The sequence below is a fragment of the Marmota marmota genome, unplaced genomic scaffold (assembly GCF_001458135.2).
Source record: "Marmota marmota marmota unplaced genomic scaffold, marMar, whole genome shotgun sequence".
Classification (NCBI taxonomy): domain Eukaryota; kingdom Metazoa; phylum Chordata; class Mammalia; order Rodentia; family Sciuridae; genus Marmota; species Marmota marmota.
The window spans coordinates 13,071,440-13,095,569 of record NW_025999942.1 but is presented as its reverse complement, the minus strand read 5'-3'; the positions used below and the strand labels follow the sequence as shown (position 1 = coordinate 13,095,569).

The window sequence follows — 24,130 nt, the reverse complement described above, 5'->3', positions numbered from 1 at the left end:
TAAAATCATGGCATTTGCAGGTAAATGGATGCAGTTGGAGAAGATAGTGCTAAGTGAAGTTAGCCAATCCCAAAAAAATAAATGATGAATGTTTTCTGATATAAGGTGACTGAATCATAGTTGGGTGGGGAGAAGGAGCATGGGAGGAATAGACCAACTCTAGACATGGCAGAGGGGTGGGAGGTAAAGGGAGGGGGCAGGGGGTTAGCAATGATGGTGGAATGTGATGAACATCATTATCCAAAGTACATGTATGAAGACATGAATTGGTGTGAACATACTTTATATACAGAGATATGAAAAATTATGTTCTATATATATAATAAGAATTCTGATGCATTCTGCTGTCATGTATTTAAAAAATAAAAGCAATTTTAAAAAAGATTAAAGGGGCTGGGGATGTGGCTCAAGCAGTAACGTGCTTGCCTGGCATGTGCGGGGTGCTGGGTTCGATCCTCAGCACAACATTAAAAATAAAATAAAGATGGTGTGTCCACCAAAAACTGAAAAATAAATATTAAAAAAATTCTCTCTCTCTCTCTCTCTCTCTCTCTCAATAAAAACAAGTCACAGATATATTATTTACAAAACACATTTCTGAAATGGAATTTTTATTCAAAATACACAAAGAATTGTTAAAAGCCAACAACTAAAAACCCAAATAAAATTGGCAAATATCTGAACAGACACATGACTAAAGAAAAAACAAAGATGGCAATAGTTATTCAAAATGATGTTCAGCATTACATATCATTAGAGAATTACAAATTAAAATAATATGGAGTAGCATGGCATAGCTATTAGAATAGCTACACTCCACGAAATGGCAGTGCATCAACAGCTGCAGGATGCAGGACACCAGCACTTTCAGGCATTTCTGGGAGAATATGTGGAACAGCCACTTTGGAGGGCAGTGTACCAGGTCTTTCCAAAGCAAAAGAATTCTAATCTATGACCCAAAATTTTGCCGATAAATTATCTGCATTTAAATAAGTACTCTGAAAAATCATGTCCAAAAAAACAGGATGTCATTATGCACAGCAGCTCTGCTGATGCCAATCAGATCAAAAATCAGAATGTCCCTCCATAGCTGAATGCACAATCAACATAGAATGTAAAGAATGAACCGTGAACCTACACAGAGACACATATGAATCCTAGCTGGTGTGCTACTAAGTGAAATAAATCAGGCTGAAGAGGTATGACCCACCTTTTTTGACATTCTAGAAAAGTCAGAATTACAGTCAGGATATGCACAGAATGAGGCCCAAGAGGGTTCCTAGTGCAGGAGCCTCTATCCACATGGAGTTGGGGCACACAACCTTCCCTGTGCATGGAAGTGTTCAGCAACTCAAAAACTCCATAAGTCACTTTTTTTAGAGAATTTGGTGAAAAAAATGAATTAAATCATGTAGATATGATGTATTATTAACTTAATCTCCAGATTCTTTCCCCAAAGGATGGGCAGGGGACTGAAAGTTCCAAGCTTTTAATCATTGCTTGGTCTTTCTCATGACCATCCTACAACCTGAAGCTGCCCTAGATCCCAATAAGAATCCTTATTAGAGCAGAAGATCCTTCTCCCACCCAGGAGATTCTAGGCAGTTTAGGAGTTTTGTGTAAGGAACCTAAGTCAAAGTACAAATGTTAAGACAAAAGATTATTTTCATACCCTTATTACTTGGGGAATATGAAGGTTTTAGGAGCTCTGCACCAAGAACTGAGGACAGAAACCAAATGTGTGTTTCTTATTATGTCAAAATAGTACATATAAGTCATAAAAACTATAATATAATAACCTATAGTATGGAACAATAATGAATTAATTGCTCGTAACTGAACGATGAATTAATTAAATGGCAGAAGCTAGGAGCCAGGTTTCTCACAGCTGGAGTGAAAAGTTACAGATAAGCAAGGAGTGAAGGCACAGTGATCTATATCATAATGGATAAAAATCCACTTACTGCAGATAAGTATAAACTCATGTTTATCTTAGTACAAACACAGATGGTTCCATATAAACAAATTTATAATGGGGGGGGTATAGATTATAACACACATACACTTCCTTGCATTGTCAGTTGTGAGGGTCAAGATACAATGAGCACATTCAGCTGCCAGATCAAAGCTTTTAATATCGCTTTCTAATACAAGGAGCCAGGGCTCTTTACAGAAGTGGCTGATACTAGAGCTGAGACAGTAATACATGAGTCAGGGTAATCTTCAAGTATAAGAGAGGAATTTGGGTCAAAAACAGAAAATATGTTAAAAGACAACAGGAGGCAATGTAAAAAACTCCCAATGGCTAAAGCAGGAATGAATTGAGCAACAAAATACTAAAGAATTTGATAATAAACAACAGCTTAAAGTAACTATCCAGACATCTACACTGGACTGAACACATAAACAAATGGGGTCACCTAGAAACCTCTTGTGCAAAAGAATTACAAATGATTGAGGTAGATGCTTATCCATCGAAGAGGTGGAGCTAACTCCCTATTCCATAAGTATGGGCACTGCATAGTGATTTCCTCCAGAAAACACAGATAATGAGGAATGTAGAGAACAGTACCTTCACAGTGAGAAACTAGTGAAAGATACAACCTCAGCCAATTGAGACAATCAGAGCTAACATGACATTCACCTTGAGGGCATGAGATAACAAAGCAGTTCTCCACCTCTCTGACCTGCTTCCCCCAACCCACAAGCCCAGTCTAAATATAAAAAAATAAGGAAACCCCAATGGAGAACAATCTTAAAAAATACCTGACAGGTTTTCCTCAACACTAGCAAGGTCATTAGAACAAGGAAGGTGAGAGAAACCGTCACCCAAGAAGAGTTATGGAGACATGATGTCATGTGAGGTCCTGGATGGGGTCCTGGAACAGGAAGCAGCAGAACTGAGAATCCAAAGGAAATACAACTTCAGTTAGCAGTAACATACCAGTATTTGTTCTTCAGGAAAAATCATCTAAGATGTTAACACATCCAAGATAGTACACATAAGTCATAAAAAGGGAAAAACCAGTTGAAGCTACTGGGGAAATCTCTGCACTTTGAATTTCTGTATAAAGACAAAACCACTCTACGGGCTGGGGTTGTGGCTCAGTGGGAGAGCTCTTGCTCAGCACAGGAGAAGCCCTGGGTTTGATCCTCAGCACCACATAAAAATAAATAAGTAAAATAAAAGTATATTTAAAAAAAGATAAAACTACTCTAAAATAAAACCTTAAGACATGGTCATATTTTTTCAAACATCTACTTGTTTGATTATTTGTACAGTTAATTACAGGTAACTGACACTCAGCCAGTTCTATATTTTATTACGAACACAAAATTAAATAATTTATGATGACACAAAATTAAATGATTCAAATATTTAATTCAAGATATGTGCCTGTTTTATATGTTTTATGTTGAACTAATAACACAAACTTATTGAAGTAATGTGCAAACTACTTATATTTTTATACTTCCACTAGGTCCTGGGTGTGCCTTCTAAAAACCTGATCACTTTAGAGAAAAAAAAAATAACATTTTAGACACTATTTCAACTTATGGCTAAACTTTCTCAAAAGAATGACTGTTTAAAAAAAAAGTTCCAAGGGCTGGGGATATAGCTCAGTTGGTAGAGTGCTTGCCTTGCATGTACAAGGCCCTGGGTTCAATCCCCAGCACCTCCAAAAAAAAATTGGGGGCTGGGGATGTGGCTCAAGCGGTAGTGTGCTCGCCTGGCATGCGTGTGGCCCGGGTTCAATCCTCAACACCACATACAAACAAAAATGTTGTGTCCACCGAAAACCAAAATAAATAAATAAATATTAAAAATTCTCTCTCTCTCTCTGTCTCTCTCTCTCTCTGTCACTTTCTCTTTTAAAAAAAAAGTTCCAGTGATAAATTGACTCACTGTGACTTTGGATCCCTTATCCCAAAGAATCCTTGTCTTTATTTTGTTTCTATTCATACTCTTGGGCATAATAGAATCAAATAATTGCCACTGGGACAAATAGTCAAAGAAAAGAAAAAGGCAAATGGAAATTGCAACCACCACTAGTGATGCCTCCCAAGCAGAAGAGTTTAAAAGGACACCAGCATCCATCTCTTCCATGATGTTCTGCAGGAAGTGGTGAGCCCAGAGGAGGAGCCCAGGAGTGACCTTAGGTGCTGCTATGCTGTGGGAAAACACTGTACCTTCTAGAAACCACAAAGAACTGTATACCCAAACTCTTGTATGATTCCAAATTTAGTTTAATTTCTAAGTGATTTTATCATCTCTATATCCTATCATGAAGCTAATGATAATTAAGCTTTGGGGCTTAGTAAAAGAGTGCTTGCCCAGCATGTAGGAGACCCTGGGTTCAACCCCTAGCACCACCAAAAAAAAAAAATGAATGAATGAATTTTTGCCTCATTTGTATACAAATAAAAAATGAATAATCACTGCTCCTTGGAAACATGTTGATCTAAAACACAGTTCAGACTATCAGAATCAAAATACTCTTCTTACTATTGTGAACTAGCACAGATAGCACAGCTAGACTATCATGAACAGCAGTGTCACATAGTAAAGTATGTTCACATTAAGCAAAGCATCAAAACAAAATAAAAGCTTTATTAATATTGAAAAAAGAAAAATGAACATAGTTTAGCTTATGAAATTATTAATACTTTGGAAACTTATTATACTAATATCAAAATCCTCCAAGACAAGCCAAACACTTTGACACACACCTGGAACCCCGGGTACTTGGGACACTAAGGCAGAAGGATCACAAATTTGAGGCCCTCCTGGGCAATTTAGCAAGAAAAAGGGCTTGGAATGTATGTAGCTAAATGCTTGCCTAACATGTGCAAGGCCCTGGGTTCAATCCCCAGTGTCAAAAAATTCTCAAGACAGACATCTGATCACAGACAATCATAGCAGGTGTAGAACAGAGCAGAAACCATTATGTCAATCTCCTCAAAATAATTAAACTAAATTAAATTAAACTGGGAAGACATGGAGGATTTCCTCCTAACTAAAGACATTGCAAAATGATACTAAAATAAGAAAATTACAAATCAATCAATTAGAATAAAAAAGCTTGGACTGGTACTTAGAGATCTCCAGATGGAAAAGACCCCAGTATCACCAGGGTTTACAGCTAAGTGTTACTTGACCTTCAGCAAATTCTGATTTTATTTCAAATGTTTATGATCTAGAGAAAAGAGAAAGAGGTGACTTTCCTAAATTAAGTTTATAGTATATCAAAGCCTGATACAATCAAGACATTTCATTCAATGTAAGATGTCAAAAATGTTTATACAACAGACATTACAAACATACTGCCAATTAGTTCACTGAGGGTGGCAGCAAGGGTAGGGGTGGCAGCGGGGGTGCCCCCTTGTCTTGGCCCAACAGAGCTGGGTCTAGAGGAGGGGTGGGGTCTAAATGAGGGGAAGATTATAGGGGGGTGGGGTCAAGAGAAGAGGTGGGCCTGGAAGAGGGCAGGACCTGAAGGAGGGGTGGGAGGGTCAGGTCCTAGAGAAGGGGTGGAGTCTGGAGGAGGGTGAGGCCTGGAAAAGTGAAGGGTCTGGCAAAGTGCCAGGGGCCTGAATAACAGCAGAGCCTGGAAGAGGGACAGGGTCTGGAGGCGGTGGGTCTGGAGGGATTCTGTAAGAGGAGGCTGGAGGAGGGTCAGAGGGACCACAGATGGTGAGGAGCAGCGGCCTTGATGGTTCCTAGCTCAGAGCCCTTCAATCTACAGCCTTCCATCACCATATCCCACCCAAGGGAAACAAGCTGGAGCTGGGTGGAGGCAGTGACAGCCTGCCTGACCAGCCACCCACCATCACACTAGTCACCAGCAGCCACCCTGAATCTGGAGACAGTAGACCCTGGGCCATCCACCACCTCTACCTGCTCTGTACCAGCTGGTCTAAAAGTGCTATGGAAGTGTCAGGTATTCATTACATAATGCTAAGAGGAGAGGAGCCAGATATGGTGGCCCATCTATAATACCAGCTGCTAGGGAAGCTGAGGAAGGAGGATTGCAAATTTGAGCCAGCCTGAGCAATTTACCAAGATCATGTCTCAAAGAAGAATCAGGGATATTCACTGGTAGAGCATTTACCTAGGATACATGAAATCCTGGGCCCAATTCTCAATACTGCAAAAGAAAGAGAATGCTTTGTTTTTTAAGCCCATTTCCTTTTATTCTACCTTCTATGTCATTTTAATATGTTTTTAAACTATTTTATTTATTTACTGTTTTAATGTGGTGCTAAGGATTGAACCCAGTGCCTCACACATGCTAGGCAAGTGTTTGCCACTGAGCTACAGCCCCAGCCCATGTTAATACAGTTTCATGTTCATGAACAATAAACTATTTGGAAAAAGCTATAGAGCTCTTAAAAACTAAAATGTAAAGTACTATTTGTTATAGATCAATCAATCCAACATAAAGAATTTATAAAATTAAGGTGTAAGTCAGTGGAAAAGCTTGATTGGGCTCACAGAAAGCTGACTTTGGCACAGACACCAAGTTCCTTAACAAGACCCATAAAGTTCAAAAAATAAAACTGACAGTAAGTGGGAAAACTTCAAATTATAAAGCTGCTGCCCAGCAAAGGAAACAGGAGCAAGAAGAGAGCCCTTTGGAATAGAATAAAATCTCTGCCAGCTACTCTTCAATAAGGGATTACTATTCAGAATGGATAAAGAACCCAACACACTTAATAAAAAATTAGTAACTCAATAAATGGGCAAAAGAACTAAACAGACACTTCTCAAAAGAATAGCCAACAAATATATGCATTTTTGTTCTAACCAAAAATAAAAATTGTTCTAACCAAAAATTCACTGAGATTTCATCTCACTCCAGTTATAATGGCAAACATCAAGACTACTGATAATAAGTGCTGGTGAGGATGTAGGGGAAAAGTACACTCACATGTTCGTGGGACTGTAGACTAGTGCAACAACTCTGGAAAGCAATATTGAGATTCCTCAAAACACTAGGAATAGAACCACAATATGACCCAGCTATCCCACTCCTAAGTATTTATCCAAAAGAACTAAAATCAGCATACTATAGTGATATGGGCACATTAATGCTTATAGTAGCACAATTCACAATAGCCAAGTTATGGAACCAGCCCAGGTAGGTGTTCATCAACACAGGAACAGATAAAGAAAATGTAGTGTATATACACAATGGAGTTTACTTAGACATAATGAATTAAATTACAGCATTTGCTGGTAAATGGATGGAACTGAAAAACATCATGCTCAGTGAAATAAGCCAGACTCAGAAAGGGTCAAATGTGTTGTCTCATATGCAGAAACTAGAGAGAAATAAGGAAATATAAAAGGGTATGATCCCATGAAGATAGAAGATAGGTCAGTGGAGTAGACAAAGGGGATAGAGGAGGAGGAAGAAGGAGGGATGGGAAAGGGAGGAACTGAGGAACAAAATTAATCAAATGATTCTATGTACATGTATAAACAGACCACAATGAATTTCACCTTCATGTATATCTATATAGCACCAATCTAACAAAACAATAAATATATAGAATGAATACCAGTAAAGGAGGGGGAAAGGAGAGGGAGAAAGAGAAGAAAGTAGAAGTATTAGGGATGAAATGGAGCAAATTATAGTTCATGCATGTATGCATACATCAAAATGAACCCCACTATTATGTATAACTAAAATCTGCTAATAAAAACATTTTTACAAGAGGGAAAATATACAATTAAACTGACTTTATCAACCAAAAAAAATGTGGTGTTTGGTTCCATGAAAGCCTTGAAATAAATTTTTAATAAATTCTGACTGTGTTAGAAATAATATATTTACTTAAATAACTTTGTGGGCTTAATATATTTACTTTTATATTTTTTCAATATTTTTTCCTGCTACTTTAATACTGCAAGACAAAAAGAACCATTAAACCATTAAGAAAACAAGTAATGCAGTGTGCTGGGGCCCCCCCTCTCATCAAGATCAGGACCCTCCCTGAGAGTTCCTCCTTCCTCCCTGCCAGGTTCCCCAGAAACCACCCATGGATCACTATGTTAAGATGATGAGGGTAACAGCCTGAGGAAGGAGCACTTCTGCACAGTGAGCCTGGATGAAATAGTGAAGGAAAAAGTGAGATTAACAGACAGGGTGCCCTTAGGTCTCAGGCCCAGGACAAAGCTCTCTCCACATCCTCTCTACCTTTACATAACCTGCCACCTGTTCATCCAGAAGCTTCTAGAACATATCCCTGAGGCTGGTCTGAGGAGAAGGGAGCTCTCTGTGGCAGGGAAAGAGGCATTCTTAGAGACATGACCAAGGAGGCTCCTGAAGCAAGGTGTCTCCCTCAGGTTGCTCTGAGAAGAAAACCCTGGACATCCTAGAAACAGGTCAAACAGGGGTCCTGAAGCCAGGTACCTCTCTAAGACTGCTCTGAAAATAGGGGAGCTCCAGGCATCCTTAGAGACAGGACCCACAAGGGTCCCCAAACCAGGAACCTCCCTAAAACTGCTCTGAGCATAGAGGAGCCCTAGATGTTCCTAGAAACATGACCCATGACTCACCAGGGTCCTAAGGCTAGGTACCTCCCTCAGGCTTCTCTGAGCAGAGGGGAGCTCTGGGTGTCCCTACAGACATGATCCACAAGAGTCTCCGGGCCAAGCACCTCTCTCAGGCTGCTCCAAGGAGAGGGGAGCTCCAGGCATCACTACAGACAGGATCCACAAGGGTCCCCAGGCTAGGCAGTTCCCTCAGGCTGTTCTGAGGAGAAGGGAGCTCCAGGCATCCCTAGAGACATGACCCATGAGGGTCCCCAGGCCAGGCATCTGCCTCAAGCTGCTCTGAGGAGAGGGGAGCTCCAGGAGTCCCTAGGGACAGGACCCACGAGGGTCCCCAGGCCGGGCACCTCCCCCAGGCTGCTCTGAGGAGGGGGGAGCTCCGGGCCTCCCTAGAGACTTGACACACACGAGGGTCCCCGGGCCGGGAGTCTCCCTCAGGCAGCTCTGAGGAGAGGGCAGCTTCAGACATCCCTAGAGACAGGACCCATGAGGGTCCCCAGGCCAGGTGTCTGCCTCAGGCTGCTCTGAGGAGAGGGGAGCTCCTGGTGTCCCTAGAGACAGGACCCACGAGGGTCCCCAGGCTGGGTGTCTCCCTCAGGCTGCTCTGAGAAGGGAGTTTGCCCCTCCGTGTGGGGTGACGCATCATGTCAATGAGCCGGGGCGCTCCAGGGTTGGTCCTTAGGAGGGAGCCAGATCTTGACCCAGAAGGAAGGGGATCAAAGATGGCAGTGTGGCCACGCCCCGTCGGCCACGCCCCATGCTCACTGCTCATTGGCATTTCTGCTCCTGGCTCCAGGGTGAATCTCAGCTCCCTCTTCCACCCTCAGCTGTTACTAAATAAAATTTGTTTCCACTGCTGTAATTAGGTCTGGCTGTGTTATCTGTGGCCCATGAGGAGTGGAATCTCAGGAGAGGAGAAAAGAGTATTGTAAGGACAAATGAGGCAAGGCACTGAAGATAGCAAGAAATAGTTTTATTTGGCTGCAGCCAGGGTCAAAGGGCACAGCTTTTGCTATAATCAATAAATCCCCTGAACCCTGAGTTCAGGGAGTTTCAGAGTTTTATACCCAGCGTGTAAGGGGAGGGGCTCAGAAGCTCACAGTCTGCAGAAGTTCACATAAAAGCAACTTTTTCTTTCACTGTTCTTGGCAAGTTAACTCTTCAAGGACAACACTTGAGAAGGGGAGAGCTTTTTCTTGAAAGAATTCCCTACGCAAAGACACTTGGCCGGGAGAATTCCAATTTTATTGCAAAAAGCTGTGTGCTTATATAGAACTAAGGGGAGATGGCAGGGCTTAGATAAATGGCAGGCCACCCGTTTATTGGCAAGTTCTTTCAGATATCAGCTCCGGAGCCCAGGAATTAGTTCTCATTGGGGCTAAGGTTCCCTGCCAGCAAGATTTGAAACTGGCGCCGGCGGGAGAGTTCACACAGGTGGGAACTTTTCGCGCCACTGCAGAAAAGAAGAAGGTAGGAAGAAGAGGTCCTTTAGGCGCCATGTTGGGGTTTTTCTCTGGGGTATGGCTGCCGTTTATACTTTTCCCAACACTTCTCCCCTTTCTTTCCTCCCCCTGCCAGCTGTTACCATGGAGCCCATTTGTAACTTATCTTAAAAATGTAGACATCTTTTGAAGCCCCAGCTAAAGGCCAGAGGCCTTGATTGCACATTTCTTCAAAGTACTATACTGGATATGTTTGTGAAAATCTAGTAAGGGGGTGTCCAGCACCTGAAGTTCTGGTATCTTCTTGGCCAGTGGCCAAGTAAACAGGGCGACATGAAAATAGGAAGTTTATCTACAATGGACTCTTTTGCAGGGACTCTTTTGCTGACAGTCTTAAAATCAGCCATGGTGAAGAGGGCTTTTCTGAGGAGAAAGGGGGTGCCACTTCAAGAGAGTCCGGAGAGCCCCTCTCCACACCCCAGCCCTGCACTCCAGGAGGCCAAGCACTGCTGCAGCCAGCAACCAGGCCTGCAGTGGTGCTGACAGATGCAGGTGACACTTCACTCATGTGCCCAAGGACAGAAGGCCAGAAACACACCACCACAGAGGTTCTTGGGAAGTGTAGTCTTTGAGACAGAGGAACATAGCCAGAGACTGTCCCACTTTAGAATCAGAGGTTTTAAGAAAAGCTGTTACATCCCAGCCCAGGGTGACCATTGTAGGGGGTTAGGAGAACCTAAACTCAGACCAAGCCCCCAGAAGCTTCTGGGAGCTGCAGGCAGCATCCACCTGCTCTGGAACATTCTAGATAATTCAGTCTATCTTGCTTTCCCAGGTCTCACCATGGATGCCTCCGGGAGCTGCAGTCTACACATTCAGAGTTCCCAGGGATTCTGGACAGTATAATCTAGTGCTCTGCCCGCCCAGTCTTTGTCCTGCAGGACCATGGAAGCTGTGTGCCTCATGCTGGCCCAGGCAGTGGTGGTAGAGTCTGGTGTTCTACCCATGCAGTCCTCACCCCAGAAGCCTAGGGGCTGCAAGTAGCACATTCACCCTCATACACCCAGAATTCTGGGTCTTCCAATTGTAGTTCTCATTGCTCTGAGGCTTTTTTTTTAAGCACATGTTTTTTTTCTTTTCTCCCTTCTCCTCCTCCCTAACAAGATTAGGGAAACAATGTTATCTTTTTCTTCCCCTAGTTAATTGCCCTTGAACACACCCACTATAGGAAGGAGATGCCTGCTAAGGATCTGGGAAGTGAACAGCTCCGAAATTAACAAGTGAATCCTAACAAGCCATCAGGGTGGCCACTCCCCATAGGAGCACAGAGGCTGAGAAGGGCTTCCTTCTTCCATCCAATCTCTTGCCATTACCAGGAGGTCCAGTTGAGCCAAGACTCAGCTCCAGGGACTTTAGTCCATTTCCCCCAAAATGAACATGATGTAGCTAGTGTAGTCATAGTTCTAGAACTTTCATGACTGAGCCTGTGGCGTGCCGGGAATAGAAGAGTGCTCCTCATGCAGTTCGTGCCTCTGACCATGACCAGCTGTTAGGATGGCCTTAGGCCTGAGCCTAAGCAACTCCATTTTAAAAACACCAGTTTGAAACCTGCAGTCTCACCAGGCAGCACCCACAGATCCCTCCAGCATGGCCTCAAACAAGTTACTTCCCTTCACCTGATAAACAGAGTGAAGCCCCTGGCTTCTGATCAGGCTGTTCTGCCTGATCAGAGGGAAAGGCGAGAAGATCAGGGTGGAGACCACCAGACCAGATGTTTCTGACCCCAGGGTAAATGATGTCACTGAGAAATCTAGTGGTAGCTGATAAGAATTAAAAGGGGGATCAAAAGCCCCCAAATTTAATATAAAAGATAGAGCAAATGAACAGGGATTCAGCCAGCCAAAACAAGGATGCACTCAAGTTGGAGAGTCACTTGGTCTGGACCCTGGTGAGAGCCACAACTTCTCCCTATGACCCTCTCCTCAACTGGTCATCCACGCCAGGAAAAGCCTGTCTTGGTTCCGGACCTGGTCACCGCGGTCTGAGTGAGTGTGCATTTGCTGGACTTAAAGCCTAAGGCTTAAGACATTTGAACTTAGCATGCTGAGGAAATGTCTGTCATTAGCTTATCATGATTAAGTGTGTTTTGCAGTGCTCAGAATTAATCTAGAATTGTTTGCTGTGAATTAATTAATCTAGAATTGTTTGCCGTGAATTGATTATTGCAGTGCTTAGCATTAAGGATTGTCATTTTCTTGATTAAGAACCTATAGAGTAAAATTATATTGAGTAATTTGAGTGAATAAAGCATTGAAAGGGGCAGAAGCGCATGGACATTCTTTATTTCTCCCCTCAACTGCATAAGTTGCAATTTTGCCCCCTCGTGACACCAGCTCCCTCAAAGGTATCTCCCTGCTGGGACTCTGCACCCTGCTGGCTGCAGGAAGGTCCACAGGCCAAAGCTGGGATGTGCCACAGACTTTGTGTGTTTTCTGAGAGGGCCGAGGGCTGGCACCTCCTGTTAGCAGCCCAAGGCACAGTAGTCACTGCCTTCACCCTGGGAGTCTGGGGGAGCTGGCCTGGTGGGGTACCCAAAGGCCCAATCCTCCTATTACAGGCAGGCAGTTGACTGTTCTCCTAACTCCACACATCCTGCTAGTTGCACACCCACTGAGCCCAAGGCTTCTGAGAGGCTAGGACCAATGCCCTCCTCCCTCCCCCAGGCTTGAGGATTGCCTGAAGCATGCAAAGTCATAGGTGAGCAGTGTGATGGCCATCCAGATACTGGACTGTGAGGCTTCTTGCAGGTGTTGACACAGTCCTGAATCAGCTGTGAGATGGCTCCCTGGGTCCCTATCCAGGTCTGGAGAAAGAGTATAGGGAGGAGGGAAGGGCTTAGGCAGCAGGTTCAGAGCTCACTCTGGGGCAGCTACTTTATCCTGGGCAGGCCCAGCCTTCCTCCTTCTCCAGGAAGCTCTCCTGCCATCCACATCCATAGGCCAAGAGCACCTGTGCCCAGAACATACATCAGCTTGGCATTGGCACAAGACCTTGAGTGCTCCCTCAGTGCTCCCCAACCTTGAGCCCTGTGCTCACAGCAGCCTGAACCAGGGTAAAGATGATGATAGGTGCTATGGACAAAGCTAACCTCTGAGAGCACACTGCAGTGCTTTCCAGAAGCTACAGAACCTAGGCACCCCCTACTGAACCCCACTTACACACAAGGCAGGAAATGCAGTCAAGATCCTCTCTGGGACCACTGGAAGCCCTTACCTCCAAAATGAATCTGTTCCCTCAGTAGAACAAGGAGCTTCCACCAAATGCACCACACACTACACACCACACCCTCCATCTGCTTCCTGGAGATCTGACTTGTAGCACCATACCTATACCCCCACCCCACCCTGGAGTCTGAATAATGCCTGGCAACTGCTATGGTTCTGCAGTGAAGGGGTCAGTGCCTGTCACTGGGATGGCACAGTCCAAGGGCCAAACACTTCTGCCTATTCAGCCTGTCCTCTTGACAGGACAGCTCCCTGAGCTCTTGACAGTCACATCCACTGGCTTGGGGAAGAGAAGGATTCCCTCCAGAGCCAAGTGCCCAGTTTTGAGCTACAACTTATACTCTTGGACAACAGAAAACTGGACTCCCTATTGAGAGGAAAAGGGGTGTTTTTGCATACTAAGCTGGAGACAGTGTGAAGGGGACATCCCTGTCCACAGGGTGGAGCAAGACCCTGGCACATCAGGAGGAGAGACCCTGAGGAAGAGCAGGATCAGCTTGGCCTGGACCCTGGGGAAGGAAAATAACACTGAGAGGGAAAGACAGAGACCACCATGGGAGGTTTTCCTCTCCCCACCTCCTCTTAGGGAGCATGAGCTGCCAACCCATCAGCGATGGGGGGGGAGGGGGCTGGGGCTACAAAGATGATCTGACGTGGCCCTCCAGGTTGCTCTCACCTCCCTATGGCCTGTGGGAGCCCAACAGGCCCACAGCGGAAAAATACACGGTACAATCATGTGCAGTGGTACCAGGGAGTTACCCAGGGGCCCAGAAGGGGCCAGGCACTTCATGGTGTCCACCAAAGAAGGAGTCAGGGGTCCTGTTAGGGCCACATAGGGAGTACAAGACCCTTCCCCAGAGCCACAGGACAAAGACCTTTGGGAGGGAGGAGGTGAAAAGAAGGAAAGAGATGGGGTGAGTGCAGACAGCCCACAATATGCACCTTGAACTGAACATTTCCCTCAGTAGCAGAGCAGACAGATTAGTCCGGAGAAAGTTTAGTTTTCCCCTCAAGAATGGAACTGGAGCTGGGGCTGGGCTAGGGCTCAGCTCACCTTCCCTGACCTACCAGGGCCTAGCCCCTGGGTTTCACCTCAGGTGTCACCACTCAAGTCCCAGCCTCTCTGCCTAAGACACTGGCAACTCCCTCCATGGTGTTCTGTCTCCTCACCCTCGCTCAGTCAAATTACCCATATCTCAGTGGTCCATTCTAAACACATGAATCAATTGGCATGGCATCACATGCTGCGCTTTTCCAGTGCTCTAAGGAGAAGCTGACATCCTCTCCATCCCCTTCTGCCCTTTGTAAAACCCTCTCATTCTTTCCACCATTTGTCTGCAGCTGGACAGTCTCCTCCCCAGTCCCAGATAAGTCTCCTGTGACCTCATAACCTTATATGTGATACATAAGGTGTGGGGGCTTATCTTGCTCTCTGAGGCATCTGCCAGGACTGAGAAGAGGGTCCTGTGCAGCTCAGTTGCCCAAAATAGCACTTCCATACAACATGTGAACAGATGAGAAAACCAAGGAAAATCCCCAGTGCCAGGAGACAAGGACCTCAGGTTCCTGAGTTTCAGGGACTCTGTGTCTGTCCACAGTTGGTGGAGACTAAGCTGGCTACATGTTCAGCTTTACCACAGCACCCCCTTTTCTCCTCTCCCCTGTCAACTTGGGGACACACAATGGCCCAGTATGGACACTTGAAAATCCTACTACATTAAGGACCAGACAGTGGAGAGGGAAGGAAAGGAGTAGGGGGGTTGGCCCTGTGTCCCAGACACCGCATACCTACACATGCACAGACTGATATGCCCACACACATGCACACACACTAAAACATGCATACACTAAGACATTCACATGTACGTACTCACGTGCACATGCTAAGACATTGTGTGTGCATGCACTGATAGACAAGTGTAAAGGCTCATGCACACACAGTAGCCACCTACCTGGGTGACAGCTTGAACAGGAGGTAGGTCAGGCCAGTCAGAAGGAGAAAGCAGGCACAGCAATAAAAGTGCTGTCTAGCCAGCTCAGGATAGGACCAGGAGGCCTGTAGGCAGGAAAGAAGAGATTCCCCCCAAGCCCACCTGACAAAGGGCCCCTATCAGTTCCCTGGGCCAGAGGAAAGAATTTGGGATGGCCTCAGAGGTTAGTGCAAAGCCTGCTGAAGTCCCTGGGATGAGTCTCACTCTCAGCCCACCCCTCCATCTGCCACATCGCTGGTGGTCAGGTCGTTGAGCCTTCCCAGCACCACTGTGCACAAGGGTCAGCCTCACCCTCACTAAGGAGACTGAGTACTAGCCTGGCTTAGAGTTCCAGATCACACTCACTCCCAGTGGTAGCCACTAGATGCAGGCTCATGCTCAGGGTACGTTTCCCCTTGCACATCTCAGACTGCAGGAGAAGGGGCCTCGGGGTGGAGTGGAGAGGTGGGATGGACAGAAGAGTGGAGGTCAAGGCTGTGGAGGAGCAGCAGCCATGTGGACCCACCTCCTCACTGGGGCAAGGGGAAGCACATAGATTGGCTCCACTCACCCCACTGGCCCCCATGATGCTCCTCCTCAGTCACGTCGTCCTCCAGCATGGCCATCCACACACGCAGCCTGGCCACACACGTAGACCCGGGGTCCAACTTGTTGGCTTCAAGGATGAGCCAAGTCATCCCCACAATGCAGTCCTTGTGCCAGGCCAGTTGCAGAGCCAGAGGCAGTGAGCAGGCACTTAGGTGTGGGGCTGGGTCCAGCTGGAGAGTACACACAGCAGGCCAATCACACACACACACACACACACACACACACATGTGAACACTCACACACAGACACACACCTGCTCACAAAACACAGGCACACACACAACTACAGGCACATTTCACACTCACATGCTCAGACACCCACCGCAGTGCACACACACATGTAGACACAAAGCACAGGCACACTCATGTACAGTCACAAACACACAAACACATCCACACATATGCATTCTCATGCCCTATTGTGAGTGTGTGTGTGTGCGTGTGCATACACACACACACACAGGCATACTTGTGTACATAGGGATGATGCATATACACACACTTCAGCTTCTGACCCCCTCCCCATCTCACTATTCACTGCAGTCACTCTGGGAGAGAAAAGACCCTGGGAACCAGCCAAAGTGTTACCTCCCAGGCCTCTTCCTGTCTCTTGAGGGTCAGCTTATAGCTGAGAAGCATGGTCATATGCCCCAGGGCAGGACTGATGGTCCAGGTCAGAACACAGGAGCAAGAGCTGATGTTGCTGTGCAGGTTAGAGGGAGGGTCCAGCTTCATTGAAACAGAATGGATATGTGAGGCCTTCAGGACACTGAGATCTGGAGCACTAAGATTCCTGAGATGCATGGTGAAGCCTCTCAGACCAGGGGAGTCACCGGAAGACAGGGATAGAACAACTATCCTAGCCCCTGTAGCAAGGTGGTTTCCCAATGCTGCTCCTCTTTCCTTCATACTCTGCTTCTAGACTCCTTCCTGCTCTGACTGGAGTGCATTCCTAGTGATGTGAACCCAACTCAGCCCCCACCTCAGCTGGCTCTGCATCTTCATCCTCTGCCCAAACCCTGGCCCTGCAGTAAGTAGCCCATGGCCATCCCCTCCCAGGATCATCTGCTTCCAACCCCAGGTCTCCCTTGGCAAGGATTCAAGACCACAGGGGTCACAGGCTGAGGGTCTTGCCCTCACCCACCAAGCAGCAAGACTGGCCCTGGGAAGGCACCCCTGCTCACCATGTCTCCTAGGCAGGTACTGTGGGTCCACCAGGCTGACCTGCTCCTTGCCAGAGACACAGCAGTGGGGAGTGATGGTGAAGTTGTCAGAGGGCAAGAGCACCTCCTCAGGGGGCAGCTCCAAGGTGCAGGCACTGCCCTGGAAGATGCATTTGTGCTTGCTTCCAGGTGCCGGGTTGCTGGGAAGGCCAGGCATCAACACCAGGGTGAGCTGCTTCCAGGGGGGCTCTACTTCCACCCCAACCTTCCCACTCAACTGGTGAAGAGGAGCCAGGGGCTAGAGCCAAGGCACATGTGTGGGAAGACAAGTGGCAATTGATCCTGAAGATGTTATTGGTGAGGCAGGTGAAGGTTCCAATCCATGACCCTGGGGATGGGACCATTGGAGCCTGCACCAGGTGCTTCAGGGCAGAGCTGAGGCAGGGGCAAGGGAGGGTCTGACAGCTGAATCCTAACAAGGCAGTCTCCAGAGAATGACAAAGGAGAATCTGTCAAAGGCATGTCTGGGGGACCTGTGGGCAATGGGCTCAGTCCATGCACACAGGGAAATCAAGACCAAGATTAGGGCACAAGAAGCCTAGGGTCAATGGGACCCCAGATGACAGGTCCTAGCAATCTGGGCCCTCACTATTCCCCAGGAATTCTCCCACTTCCAGCCCCTAGATCTCCAGCTGCCCCACCAGACACCAGTGCCCAGTACTCACTTCCTCCTTCATCAGGGACAGAAACTCCCCAGCAGGCACAGGTACATAGCAGGAGCCAGTTTCCCAGATCTCAAATCAGGGCCTCACTCTCCAAGGTCCAACCTGCAGGGGACTAGACTGAGAGGCCTTTTCTAGGCACCCCGCTCTGGGTGGGAAGTTCCATGGGAATCTACCTAGCAGAGGCACTGAATGGAACACTACCTTCACCATCACCATTTCCCATGAAAGAGACCAGGCACCTGTAAAGAATAACAATAGCAAAGAGGAAACAGAGACAAGATGCAGAGGCAGGGAAGGTGGCAGAGTGGCTGGGAGACCAAGCAGCCAAACTTTCTTTATAATCAATAGGTTATATTAGGTCATTAGTACCATAACCACATTATTGTTTAGAGTATCAGTAAGGTTGCTTATTTTGTAATTACACTTCACAGTTATAATATGCAATGTTAGGAGCTTTGTGCAGTTCTCAAGAAAGTCTATTGTCTGAAGTTACTGTTAGGCAGGCAGATCCAGGAGCACCAGAGCTTGGTGAAACATTGTAGTTATCAAGCAAGTAAATGTCTTTATTCCCAGGAGTTATGTGCCTAAGATTAAGGTAGAACTGATAAGACTCCAGCATAGAGGGCATTACTATAGCAACTGGGCATACTATGCCTTTGCACAGAAACTTTCCTAGGCACCAAGCATGCCACAGCCCTGAAGTCATCAGGGACCCCAATCCTAAACACAGGACTCCTACAGCTCCCTTTTTTTTAGTTTTTTAAGGCCTTTTTGGATTAATAATATTTGTTTTTTGCTTAATGCTGGTGGAGTCAAAAAATAATAGGGTAGACATTGAGAACAGCAAGCACAACATAACAATCCCAGCATTAGTAAATATCCACCTATGAATAATTGTTTGACCCAAGTAAAGTTGGGTAACCATGAAGTAAGCCAATCTAATAAATCTAAATCTCCATTATCTTGTCAGACTTCAGCAATGATATCTTTAAAGTAATCTAACTTCTTTGAAATAGAATTACTGTTATCACTTAAATTAAAGCAACACATATTATTGAATTCCTGACATCCTTATAATGTAATAATAAAAAATAATCAATTGTAGCCTGATTATCAAGTATGGTTTGATGGTGTTGTTTTGTTCTACATTAAGCATATTAATTGCCATAGAGATATGATTTTTTATCATAGCACAGGCCAGTTTTTTAGTTGTTTTGGAAGCCCTAACAGCTAGTCCAGGGATACTCACTAAGGAAAATGTTAAGTTTTGCCTTAGAGAGAAGGTTTACTGAATTATCACGGTTTTTATCAAGGGGAATAGACCTTTATAGATACATTGCACTGGATGGTGGCCTATTAAATCCTATGGGGATAGTAAGAACACAGTTAGTCTGCTAAGACAACAATGAATACCATGAGATATTTTTGTAGGTATATAACAATTTTAGCCAAGTAAACCCAGATATTATTGAATTTTGGAAGTCAAGGAGTCTGACTGTACTGAATTTCCACAGCTGGGGTACAACAACAGAACAATGTTATCATAAGACTAAAGCATTTACAGAATTTTGTTTGAGTTTAGCAATCAAAGAAGTAATAAGTCTTCTGGAGTACATTTTAACCCCATTTGAGCCAACAACTGTGGAGCTGATGTTAGACCAGGATGCAAAGAAAAGACTCCAGTTAAAATCAAATTAAAGCAAGCTTATTATTTCCACTGGCTGGGCTGCCTCTCTCACCAAAAACCATGGGAACAAGACAGCACTGCAGCTTTCTTCCAGCCCAGCTTTATACTCTACTCACTTCCTCCCGCATCAGGGACAGAAATTCCCCAGGAGGCACAGATACTCAGCAGGAGCCAGTTGCCCAGAAAGTTACACAAAGGGGGTTACAGATAACAAAACTCTAAAGAGCATAATACAAAGGCTAGTTTACATTTTTGCTAGCCCTGAGATCAGAATTTATGAAGGTCATTATAGCCTCAGAGAGGGTCATTATCTGGCTAGGGAAGGCCAAGATTTGTGAGGCATCACTAAAGTTTAGAGAGAGCTGCTATCTGGTCAGAGAGAGCCAGGCATGGGTGAGTTCAAGGCACAGGCAGGCATTCCAAGCAAGTTCGGAATTTGTAGTAATTTATAGTAAAGCCAAAATTAGCTTTTCATGGCTTTGTGGCAAGATGTCTCCCAATTTTAAGAGGGAATCAGGCTGGGTCTATCACTGATGTTGTTAATGATTTTATATCCCCCCAAGTCACTGGAAGTCTAGTATCTTGGGATCCTCTTTCAGTATATTGTTTATTTTGAGGAGAGTGATCATGTGGGATTCTCCTCATCCACAATCAAACAGAACTTGGGAATCAGGTTCCTGATCTCCATTTACAATTGATAAGTCTCACACATCAAGCTAGAATCCAAACTGGTCCTGTTGGTGTAAGCATAGCAGTCTATCCTTTCCCCTGTGTGATCAGAGGCATAGGATCTTGTTGTCCTTTGTCTGGTAGAAACCTATATATTACATAAATTTTTGGTGATGGCTGTTTGGGAATAAAATGTCTATCCAAAACAGATAACCAATTGTGATAACCAATATAAACTTTGTATTGCATGTTGAGTGCATTAACTATAAATAAAACAACATCTAAAGCATTATTAATATGAGAGAGGCTAGATCCCCTTTCTTTCCTTTTTTTAAGGCAAGTTTTAAGAGTACGATGTGTTTGTTTAACCAAAGCCTGTCTGGTAGGATTATGACAAATTTTATGATTTAAAATTATATTTTATTGATTACAAAATTATGTAAAAGCATGAGATATACATGTAGGGCATATCCATTTTTAAATGAATAGGCTTGTCCATGGTGGCAAAACAAAGTAATAAATGATAAATGTAAATAGATACCTCATTAGACTTTTGGGCACCAGCCCAGATGAACTTAGAAAGAGCATCAATAAAAATGTGAAGAAAGGAGTAAGGAGTCTGTGGTTGTGGCTCAGTGGTAGAGTGCTTGCCTAGCACATGCAGGGCACTGGGTTCTATCCTCAACACCACATAAAAATAAAATAAAGATATTGTGTCCAACACAACTAAAGTAAAATATTTTTTAAAAAAGAAAGAAAGAAAGAAGTAAGAATGAAAAAGAGGGAAATGGGTAAAATTCATTTGTCAAAGTGTATTAGAACATAGGACTTGTGTATTTACAGAGTTTTACATGGGGTCCCGAAAAGTGGGGACAGTTGTTGACTGTAGCATGAACTGTTAAGAAGAGATGGAAAACATTTTTATTAGTGATCAAGCATTTTGATGAAGAAATCCATAGGATTTTACAGTATCTGAAGATAAAGGACAAAGGGATTTTACAGCTTTATCTGTATGAGCATTACCTTCCATCAAATGTCCAGGAATCGTGGTGTGGCTGTGTATATGAGAGAGGAAGATAGAAGGCATATGACACTGTAAAATAGTTTAAAGGGTTAAAAAAATAGATAGTAAGTTGGAATCCAAATGAGGGCATAATATAGATATACAAATACGAGGAACAATTTTAGTTATAGAATGAGAATCTGTAATAATGTTTAAAGTAGTAGAAAATAGTCTCAGTGCCAGGACAATTGTAGCTAACTCAACCTGCTGTGGAGAGATTTGAGGTAGGGTATAATAATTAGTCAATTTATCATTAATACGAACAGATATTACTTTTCTTTGTTTACTTTTATCTGTATACACCTTTAATCCATCTACAAGAGGAATGTAGAAATTAAGGAAGAAAAGAAATGTATAACCTTGTTGTAGGTACAGATGAGGCAAGGCACCGAAGATAGCATGAAACAGTTTTATTTAGCTGCAGCCAGGTTCAGAGGGCACAGCTGCTGCTGTAATCAATCAATCCCCTGAACCCCAAGTTTAGGTAGTTTTAGAATTTTATACCCAGCATATAAGGGGAGGGGCTCAGAAGTTTACAGTCTGCAGAAGTTCACATAAAAGCAGTTTTTTCCTTTCTTTCACTATTTGTGCAAGTTTCAAGAACAACACCTGAGAAGGGGAGAGCTTCTTCTCTATATTTCTTCCCAGCCAGTGGCCAAGTAAAACAGGGCAAAACGAAAATTGGAAGTTTACCTACATTAAACCCTTTAAAGAGACTCTTTTCCTGACAGTCCTAAAATCAGCCATGGTGAAGATTTCTGGAGAAGCCCAGTTAAGACTTTTCTATGGAGAAAGGGTGTGCCACTGCAACCTGATATAACAAAGATAATTGTCCATCATGAAGCATGTGGAAATCAATTGGTGCTAAAAAATGTGTTAATACAAGGGCTGGGGTTGTGGCTCAGCAGTAGCATGCTTGCCTAGCATGTGTGAGGCACTGGGTTAGATTCTCAGCACCACTTACAAATAAGTGATTATAAAAGTCCATCAACAACGAAAAAAAATTTTAAAAATGTGTAAATACAACTTGATAGTAGAGAAAAAATTTAAGTATTGGAGATATAATGTGTTTTCATAAGTAAGGAATAAAACATGAATGTCCATGTCTATTAAGTATAAAATTTAGTATGGTCATCATACTAAATTAATTGAGTATACATGTCAGTAAAAGTCAAAATATCATAGACACCATTTGACCCAGCTATCCCACTCCTTGGTCTGTACTCAAAGAACTTAAAATCAGCATACTATTACAGCCACATCAATGTTCATAGCAGCTCAATTCACAATAACTAAACTGTGGAAGCAAACTAGATGCCCCTCAATAGATGAATGGATAAAGAAACTGTGGTATGCATACACAATGGAACATTCTCAACATTCAAAGAGAATAAAATTATGGCATTTGCAGGTTAACGGATGGAGTTGGAGAATATCATGCTAAGCAAAGTAAGCCAATCTCAAAAAACCAAAGGCTGAATGTTCTCTCTAATAAGTGAATGCTGATCCATAATGGGGTCAGGGGAGGCATGAGAAAAATGGAGGAACTGTGATTGGGCAAAGGGGAGGGAAGGTGGTGAGGGTGCATGGGGGCAGAAAAAAATGGTGGAATGAGTGGACATAATTACCCTAGGTACATGTATGACTGTATATATGGTATGATGCTACATCATGTACAACCAGAGAAATAAAAAGTTGTACTGTAATTGTGTACAATGAATCAAAATGCATTCTTCTGCCATATATACCTAATTGAAATAAATTAATTAATTAAAAAATTGGCTAAGAGTTACAAGTGTGGATTATGACTGCATGAGCCTTAGAAAATAAGAGTGTACAGCAGCCAACACATGAGCTGTCAAACAGTGTTAGGCGTGTGTTCATATGTACAGAGTTATGTATAGCAATCGCTTTACTTAAGTGGACATGTAATTGACTCACCTTTTCATTATTTAGCAATTTTGTACAAAAATAGTAATTAATTTGTAAACCCTACCAGAATATTTCCTAGCTGGTTTGTAGTTTTTTTAAGAATGTCACCTTGTTTTTGTATTTCATGTGGTTCTTGTTTTCATATGTGTGGATCTATAAATAGAATTGCAGTGTTTAAAGCTTTAGCTTTTGGGAAAGAGGAAGGAAGAACTCTGCATGCCAGGGCCAAGAGGGGGTGCAGAGCATCTGGAGGAAGGGGCCGTACAGAGCAGGTCAGGTGGTATGCGTCAGGGTGAGGGGGTTTCTTCATATGGGGTATGCCATTTTGTAAAAAAGGAAGTATTTCTCCCAAGAGTTGGAGTAGGCAAATTACAATCAGTTTAGCTTTGTGTTCTACACTAGTTTACAAAAGAAAACATGTAATATAATGTTAAAAAGAAAACACCAACAACACAAAAGCTTTTATGATGGATTTTGTAAATAGATTCAATACGGGTGACCTGTTCTCTAGCTGTGATCTTATCACTTCAAATAGATGTAATTTGAATAAATTTTGTATGGTAGAGGATCATTAAAATGATTTTTTTAAGAGTTCAAAAAAAGAGAGCACCCTAAGAAGACCCATCTCTGACAGCCACCTGGGAGCTCTCCTCTGCACTAAGCTCTGTTCTTGGACCATTCAGCTCTTACTAATTCAATCCTTTTCACCCCATGAGCAGGGAAGTGACTTGCATAGTCATCTAGCTTTGTCCTGAAGCCTGAGCTCTTCAAAAGAATCAAATGTTTTATATTGAGGTAATTTCAGTTACACACCAAGTTAGAAATGGCGATGAGAGACCTCTGTGCCCTTTACCCAGCCTTCCCTGTTGACCTCTTGAAACCCTGTGTTGTGGCCTCATCAGGTGCTCACAGCTGCAGTCAGGATGCAGAAGGCCTCCAGTGCTGAGGGCCACTCCTGTCTTCCTCTTGTTGTCACCTTTGCCCCTCACCAGCCTTGCCACATCCTTAACCGCTGACAGCCTTGATG

At 44.1% G+C, this 24,130-nt stretch overlaps 1 non-coding gene across 1 annotated transcript; it reads left to right on the top strand.

The window, feature by feature from the left end:
- The first annotated feature begins 3,610 nt into the window (after positions 1-3,610).
- On the top strand, positions 3,611-3,683 carry Trnaa-ugc. Its single transcript has one exon. It is a non-coding gene; the product is annotated as a tRNA-Ala (tRNA).
- Positions 3,684-24,130: the final 20,447 nt, after the last annotated feature.